The sequence below is a fragment of the Eptatretus burgeri genome, chromosome 2 (genome assembly GCF_056783735.1).
Source record: "Eptatretus burgeri isolate ZD-2024b chromosome 2, Ebu_testis_v1, whole genome shotgun sequence".
Lineage (NCBI taxonomy): Eukaryota > Metazoa > Chordata > Myxini > Myxiniformes > Myxinidae > Eptatretus > Eptatretus burgeri.
The window spans coordinates 104260976-104268475 of NC_140962.1; the positions used below are offsets into that span (position 1 = coordinate 104260976).

Below are 7500 nucleotides of genomic sequence, written 5' to 3' on the forward strand. Positions count from 1 at the left end.
GCTGAGTTGCTTTACTCCTAAAAACTCTGAAATGTGTCATAGCCTCTAATAAAGCTTTTGAAGTCACACCACTCTTTTAAAAAGAAATTCAAATTATCATAAAGTTCCATTTCATAATTTGTGATAATCCTACTATAATAAATAAGGCAAGTGTGTGTGTGTGTGTGTGTGTGTGTGTGTGTGTGTGTGTGTGTGTGTGTGTGTGTGTGTGCGTGTGTGTGTGTGTGTGTGTAGATATGCCTCCGCCCCATTATTATATCATCATACATACTTTTACCAAGTTTGATTTAAATCCCTGAACTCTGATTCAAAATATGAAATTCTTTATGTCATACCATGGTCTGATCAGGTTGAAATTTGAAACATTTTGTTATGTTTGTGGGGGTGGGTGGGGGGGGGGTTAGATATTCCCAAACACCAGATATTAAATGCATGGAATAGCATGATCAGTGTACAAGTAATTAGCCAATCTTGATGAAATAAGTAGGGACACGTCAGCTTCATGAATGTTTTGTTTGTGTATGCACCATATAAGGGGTGCTACGTGGTAATAATTAGTTAGGGATTATGGTAAACGAATCGTGTGTATAAACCCCTATGTAAACCTCTACCAGGGGTGCCGGGAGACTTGGCAAGAGAGCAAGAGAGGGGCGGAGTTGGAGCCGGCTCCCAAGGGGCGGAGCTCGGATCACCTTTCGGGGTGGAGCATTGCCCCGGGAGAGGAGGGAGGAGCCTAATTGGGCGGTTGGGTGTGAAAGAGAGCGGTTGGTCTGAGGAAAAAAAGAGGATCATAAGTTCTAAGAAGAACACAATGGAGAGAAGGAGCTCAGAAGAGAACAGAGACTGAGGAGAACGAGTGCTGAGGGAGGAGAGCTCTGAGAGATCGTCCTGTTTGCCTACCTTTGTGCAGAGCCTGTTTGTCAACCTGCCTGCGTGCTTTCATCATATCATCATCTCCTGCTCATGGCTGCTCCACGCCTATCCTTCAGCCCGTTACCACCAGAGCTGAGTCCCCCGGTTTTGTCCCTTTCCAGTCTGGAGTGAGGCGCCTTAGATTTCTTTCGATTCATTTTATTCTCATTGTACATGATTATTAATTATGGATTCAGTGTCCCCCTTTCTTCTCCACCACTACGCGCCATCTTATCCCTCCACCAATCAGTCAACTCTTGCTTTTGGTTTGGGAATAAACACGTTTGTTTTTACCAAAGCTTAAGGTTTTGTGTCTTTCCTCAAAGTGCGCGCAAACCCACCATCAATTTGGAACGTTTCCACAGGAGTTAAAACCCTTTGGTACATTGTGAGATTTTAACCTCCCGTTAGTCGAGATTTTAACCTCCCATTTTTAACGAGCTCGATGTTAGTCGAGATATATTCCCCATGACTATTCAATCATAATTCTGATTTTTCACGTCAACTGATGAAGTGGTTCAAGAGAAACATATTGTTACGAATCTGGAAACCATGTGCACTCAACATTCAGGTCTCAAAGTTAGTTATGCCGGTAAGTACGAGTGTAGTCAGGATCCCGTCCTTTTGTTTAGTGGGAGGATTAAATGTGTGTGTTGTGACGGCTAGTTAGGTTATTACATCTCATCTTATATCTATCATCCCATCTGCAAGACCCAACCAGCCCATCATGCTCCATCACCGCCTGTTGGCCGCTCGTACCTTGATTTGCCAATAGGGGGCCTCGCGGTTCCGGTCCTCGGGCCCCACAAATGATAGTTTTTGTATGGTGGGCCTTTCAGGGCAGACCCTCTTGCTCTGCGCGAGCGAGGCCATGTGGAGAATATGGGGTCTTCTTGGAAGGGCTACGGCTCTGCCCCGGTAGGGTGCGACCGTAGGCCAATGAGGGATGGACAGTGAGATGATTCTCGCCAAGGCCCCTCCCCGTGGTGGGAGGAGATATATCTCGGAGACTCGGAGGGTGGTTGTGGTTGGCGTTGGCACTGGGAGAGTTTGTTCGTGGTGGTGGAGCGGCAGAGTTTGGGTCACGGTAGCTGCACGGAAAAGAGGTTTTGTCGGCACCTGCACGGATAGGAGTCTGAAAAGGAGTGGTGGTCGGGACGTGCACGGAGAGGAGCCTACCAAGAGTCATGTTTTGCGCTGAGTCGGGTGGTGCGAGGAAGGAGGGAGTCGTGGTCGGTACGTGCACGGAGAGGAGATTGGGAGCGCGGACGATTCGCCACGCAAGTTCCGTCATGAGCCACGAGCCTGGCACGAACTCCCGGACCGTGCCCCGACGACCATTAGCCACGTGAGGTGCCACATTACCGAGCACGCTTTCCTGCGACGACAGGTACCCATGAACTCTGACCCCCAGCTCGTCTATCCTCACGGCTGCGAGCGATCAAATAAAGACTCTGGGGTTTCTTTTCATTTTGTGTGTGTGTCTGCGTGTGGGCCCGTCTTTAAGTAGAATTGTATGTGTTTTTGTATCATTGTAAATTCCTGCCTATTCATTCAAGTCTCGCCTCTTCTGTCTTTTGATTTTGCTGTAAATAAATTTATTAGAAATGAACCCAGTCTGTTTCCGTCCCTCCTTAATTGGTCCAGCATGGTTCATATCTGAGTTTAAAGGGGTTTCATCCCTGGTAATCGGTACATCATAGCCGGAACGTCGTGGGCAGGCCCGCTCGGCTGCATCCGAGCCGGAGTTGGTAGGTGTAAGTTGATACTCTACCGTAGCTGGTAGAGTGATCCGGTTCGGCCAGACGTTCCGAGGGCGTGAATCTCCGGTAGCCAAGGCTGCGTGGTTACTTGGGTGTATTGGATGTAGACAATTAACCCTACGCCATGCGGTTGAGATATTGGCATTTCACAGTTGATTAATCAACCCGCCGGCTCGTAGAGTTATCAGAGCGACGTCCTATAATTCTGGGGAGTCTGGTGGGAGATGGCATAAACTTCCCCACCGAGCGGTCGTTCTCGTCACCGACCCCCGGCCCACAACAATATATTTTAAAGATTTTCATTCAATCTAATATGGCTGCCAGACCATGTGACCTATTAATTATTCATGAACAACCTGCTATCCCCAAAGCTTTGGGAATATGTGGGTGAAGTTCCCCTCGATCTGTCAAGCCGTTCTGGAGAAGAAGACTTTTAAAGGTTTATTCTTCAAAAAAAAACAAATCATAGCTGCCAAATCATGTGACCTATGATGTCATAGGTGGATAACTTTTTGTTCCTCATGAATAGGTGATCATACCTGTAAAGTTTCACCTCAGTCTGTTCAGCCATTTCGTAGAAGATTTTTGAAGGTTTTTATGTTTAAGAAATAACTGATTACAATTTAAGATCCAAATCATACAGTCCAACAGCTATTTGGCAGGTAAAATGCAGCAGTGAGAACCTGAGTTAAAATGAAACTTGAAGTTTCAAAAGCTCAATCATAAAATATTGTCCAAATTGTCCCCCCACTTCACATTAGCTTTTAATAGCTAGAAACATGTCACAATGGGAGCAAAAAGAACTTGAGATAATTTTTCCTTTTTTTTTTCTTTCTTTTATCGGTGCAACAATGTAAGTGGGAACAATTTGCAGCCTGGAAGGCATGAGGAAGTTCACAGGTCATGGAATAAAGGTCACCTGAGACCGATTGTGCAAGGCAAAGCTGCAGATTTTCCCATTGAAGGCAGAAGCTGTCAGTGTGAACTACATTAGCCTGGTGTAAGTTTATTTCTTACTTTATAAAATAATTAATTGTCCTGCTTACCTCTGAAATGGCTGTGGGTCACAGAGAAGTTTGTATATGGCCGGTACAGACTATTGATTAGAGAGTTCATGTGTCAAATGGAGTGAAAGAAGTGGTCACCGATAGTGAAGGAAGTGGGAAGTGGAAGTGAGGGGGGCGAGGGGGGGTGAGGGGGAGGGACGTATTCACGCGTATATTGGGTGGTCTCACTTGGGAGATCGTGGACAAACCCACGCAATAAACACCTCTGATATGAATGGGAAAAAACTGGATGGTGCAGAGAATTAGAAAAGGTGAGCAAAAAAACACCAACACTCGATCCAAAACATCATGCCCACACATGGACAACATCCATTCTCCACCAATTATGCAACCCACATGTCATCATGTGGGTGGTTTCCCCTCGATCTGTCAACCCCGTCATGAAGCCAGCCATGTTCAAGCCTCTGCCAAAAAAATCATAGCTGCTAAACCATGTGACCTATGACGGCATAGGTGAACAACTTTTTGTTCCTCATGGATAGATGATCATACCTGTAAAGTTTCGCCTCGATCTGTTCAGCCATTTCGGAGAAGATTTTTGAAGGTTTTTATGTTAAAATAAATGGCCGCCGAACTACATGACCGATGACATCATCAATTTTTCCCCTCATACAATTTAGCCCTAGATGACCTTCAAAAAAATTCATACTGATCGAATAAAGCGTTCAACGGAGACAATTATGGCGTCATAACGAAGCCACCCATGCCATCATCATCAAATAATAATAATAATCATAATAATAACAAGCACTTGTTTCCCATGGGGAGTTACTTGACATGTGCCAAGTATTAATTTTTTCTCCATGGAGCGGTTTCGGAGATACAGAGGGGTCCAAAGTTTTTCCTTTTTTCAACATGGCTGCCATACCACATGACCTGTGACATCATATTAATCATTAAAATATTCTACATGAGTGTTCACACCTATGGTGAAAATTTTGTGTCAATCGGATAAGCGGTTGTAGAGAAAACAGAGAAAATTAGCATGGATGGACATATGGACAGACAACCCGAAAACATAATGCCTCCGGCAACTTCTTCAGTGGAGGCATAAAAACAACGGCACACAGTTAATCAGATATAGTAATTCTGGGTTTTTGAAGGTTGATTTGTGTTTCATGTTATCGGAAAACTTCAGAAGCCAGGGTGCTCGAAATTGTAACAAAAATTCAAAGCAAATTATAAAATATTGTAATAAAACAAAGCAAGAACAATAATAATTAAAAAAAACATGCAGATGAAAAGGCTGAGTGAATGAGCAATTGCTCTGCTGAGCTGTGCTGAGGGTAGAGAAGCTGAAAAGTCAAAAACACATTTGTTAGTAAAGTGGTAATACTGAGGTTGCTGAGAAATTAAAGGAGCAAACGTCTGTAAGGCAAGTGGGGAGTCAATTGGCATCAGTTTTTATTTTTTATTTTTTTAAAGAGCACTTCAAAGATGTTAAAAAGTGAAGTTAAAGCCTTCTCTTGCACCGGAAATAAGAGACAAGGAAATAAGATAAGATGAGGAAAACGAAACGAGGAAATAAGATGGAAAAAAATACAAAGCTTGGAAATGACAAAAACAAATGTTAGGATAAGCATGAAAAAGAAACTCAAGGTTTGGTCATGCAGGTTAGCAGGAAAAGAGACTCACGACCATAAGCTGCAGAGGAAGGAGGTGCAGGACAGCCGACAGCGGCTGCGTGCGTAGGGGTAGACATATTTGTTACATCATGTTGATGGCTAACTACCGACGGTTGTCGCCGGAGAGAGCCCTGTAAGGAAGAGCCACCCTGGAAAGCACTCACGACACCCATCTGGAATAGGAAGGGAGAACAAGAGAGTGAAGGAGAGCGCGAGGTAACAAGCGAGATTACAGGAGGAAAGGACAGAGCCTCCATTGGAAGGTGAGGCCAATGTAGAATTTTACGGCAAAGGCCGCCATGATTACCAAAGTAGCGTTTTCTTTGCACTGTGTTATGTTCAAATGAAAATATTTCAAGAACAAGGGATTTTCACCAATGATGGTGTGACCGTAAAACCTTATATGTTTGTCAAGATATCCGATTTCATATGAGGCTGTTTAAACAGCAATGAGAAGCCTCAATTTGTCACAATTTAAATATATACCTGGTTTCCCTGAGCAAAGAAAATATCATGTTTTACAATATCACAAATGAGTTGCTCAAGATGATTGAAAAGATTGTCAAAGGACACAACAAAAAAATACACGATTGATAAAACTCAACATTGCATGTTGTTGAAGTACATTATACCTGAGCACACAAAGTGTTGAATGACCAAACTGAACTTGAAATAAGTTCAGACTTTGGCAGCAAGGACTCACGACCTCGGACCTTTGACAACATATTCATCTCCATAATTGAGCAACAGCCGAAAATATGACGAATGTCCTTTTCAAAGGACAGCACAATATCCTCACACCACACATATATGTGTATGTATGTATATATATATATATATATATATATATATATATATATATATATATATATATATATATATATATATATATATATATATATATACATATATATATATATATATACATATATATATATATATATATATACACATACATACATGTACATATATACACATACATACATATATATATATATATATATATATATACATATACATACATATATATACATACATATACATACATATATATATATATATATATATATATATATATATATATATATATATATATATATATATATATATATACATACATACATATATATACATACATACATATATATATATATATATATATATATATATATATATATATATATATATATATATACATACAGATATATATATCTTCCTCTTTCGGCTTGCTCCCGTTAGGGGTCGCCACAGCGGATAAACCGTCTCCATTTTGCTCTATCCTCCACATCTTCCATTGACACTCCAACCACCTGCATGTCCGCCCTCACCACATCCATGAACCTCTTCTTTGGCCTTCCTCTTCTCCTTGTGCCTGGCGGCTCCATCTTCAACATCCTTCTCCCGATATACTCAGTTTCCCTCCTGTACACATGTCCAAACCATCTCAATCTCGCCTCTCTCACTTTGTCTCCAAACCGTCCTACCTGCGCTGTCCCTCTTATATACTCATTTCTTATCCTATCCATCCTCGTCACTCCCAACGAGAATCGCAGCATCTTTAACTCTGCCACCTCCAGCTCCGCTTCCTGTCTTTTTGTTAGTGCCACCGCCTCCAAACCATACAACATAGCTGGTCTCACTACCGTCTTATATACTTTCCCCTTCACTCTTGCAGCTACCCTTCTGTCACAAATCACTCCTGCAACTCTTCTCCAACCACTCCATCCTGCCTGTACTCTCTTTTTCACTTCTCTCCCACACTCTCCGTTACTTTGGACAGTTGATCCCAAGTATTTAAACCAATCCACCTTCCCCACCTCAACACCTTGCAACTGCACCATACCACCACCCTCCCTCTCATTTACGCACATGTACTCCGTCTTACTCCTACTGACTATCATTCCCCTTCTCTCCAGTGCGTACCTCCACCGCTCGAGGCTCGCCTCAGCCTGCTCCCTACTCTCCCTACAGATCATGATGTCATCCGCGAACATCATAGTCCATGGGGACTCCAGTCTGATCTCGTCCGTCAACCTGTCCATCACCATTGTAAACAGGAAAGGGCTCAGAGTCGATCCTTGGTGCAATCCCACTTTTACCTTAAACCGGTCCGTCATTCCTACCGCACACCTC

General features: G+C 42.7%; 1 long non-coding RNA gene across 1 annotated transcript in view; it reads right to left on the bottom strand.

Moving 5' to 3' along the window:
• The window catches only part of LOC147032720 (uncharacterized), a 25361-nt gene that overhangs the window by 1826 nt on the left and 16035 nt on the right, over positions 1-7500 (bottom strand). The window contains exon 2 of the long non-coding RNA XR_015055320.1: positions 5378-5540. This is a non-coding gene — a long non-coding RNA (uncharacterized LOC147032720). The remainder of the gene's footprint in view (positions 1-5377; positions 5541-7500) is intronic.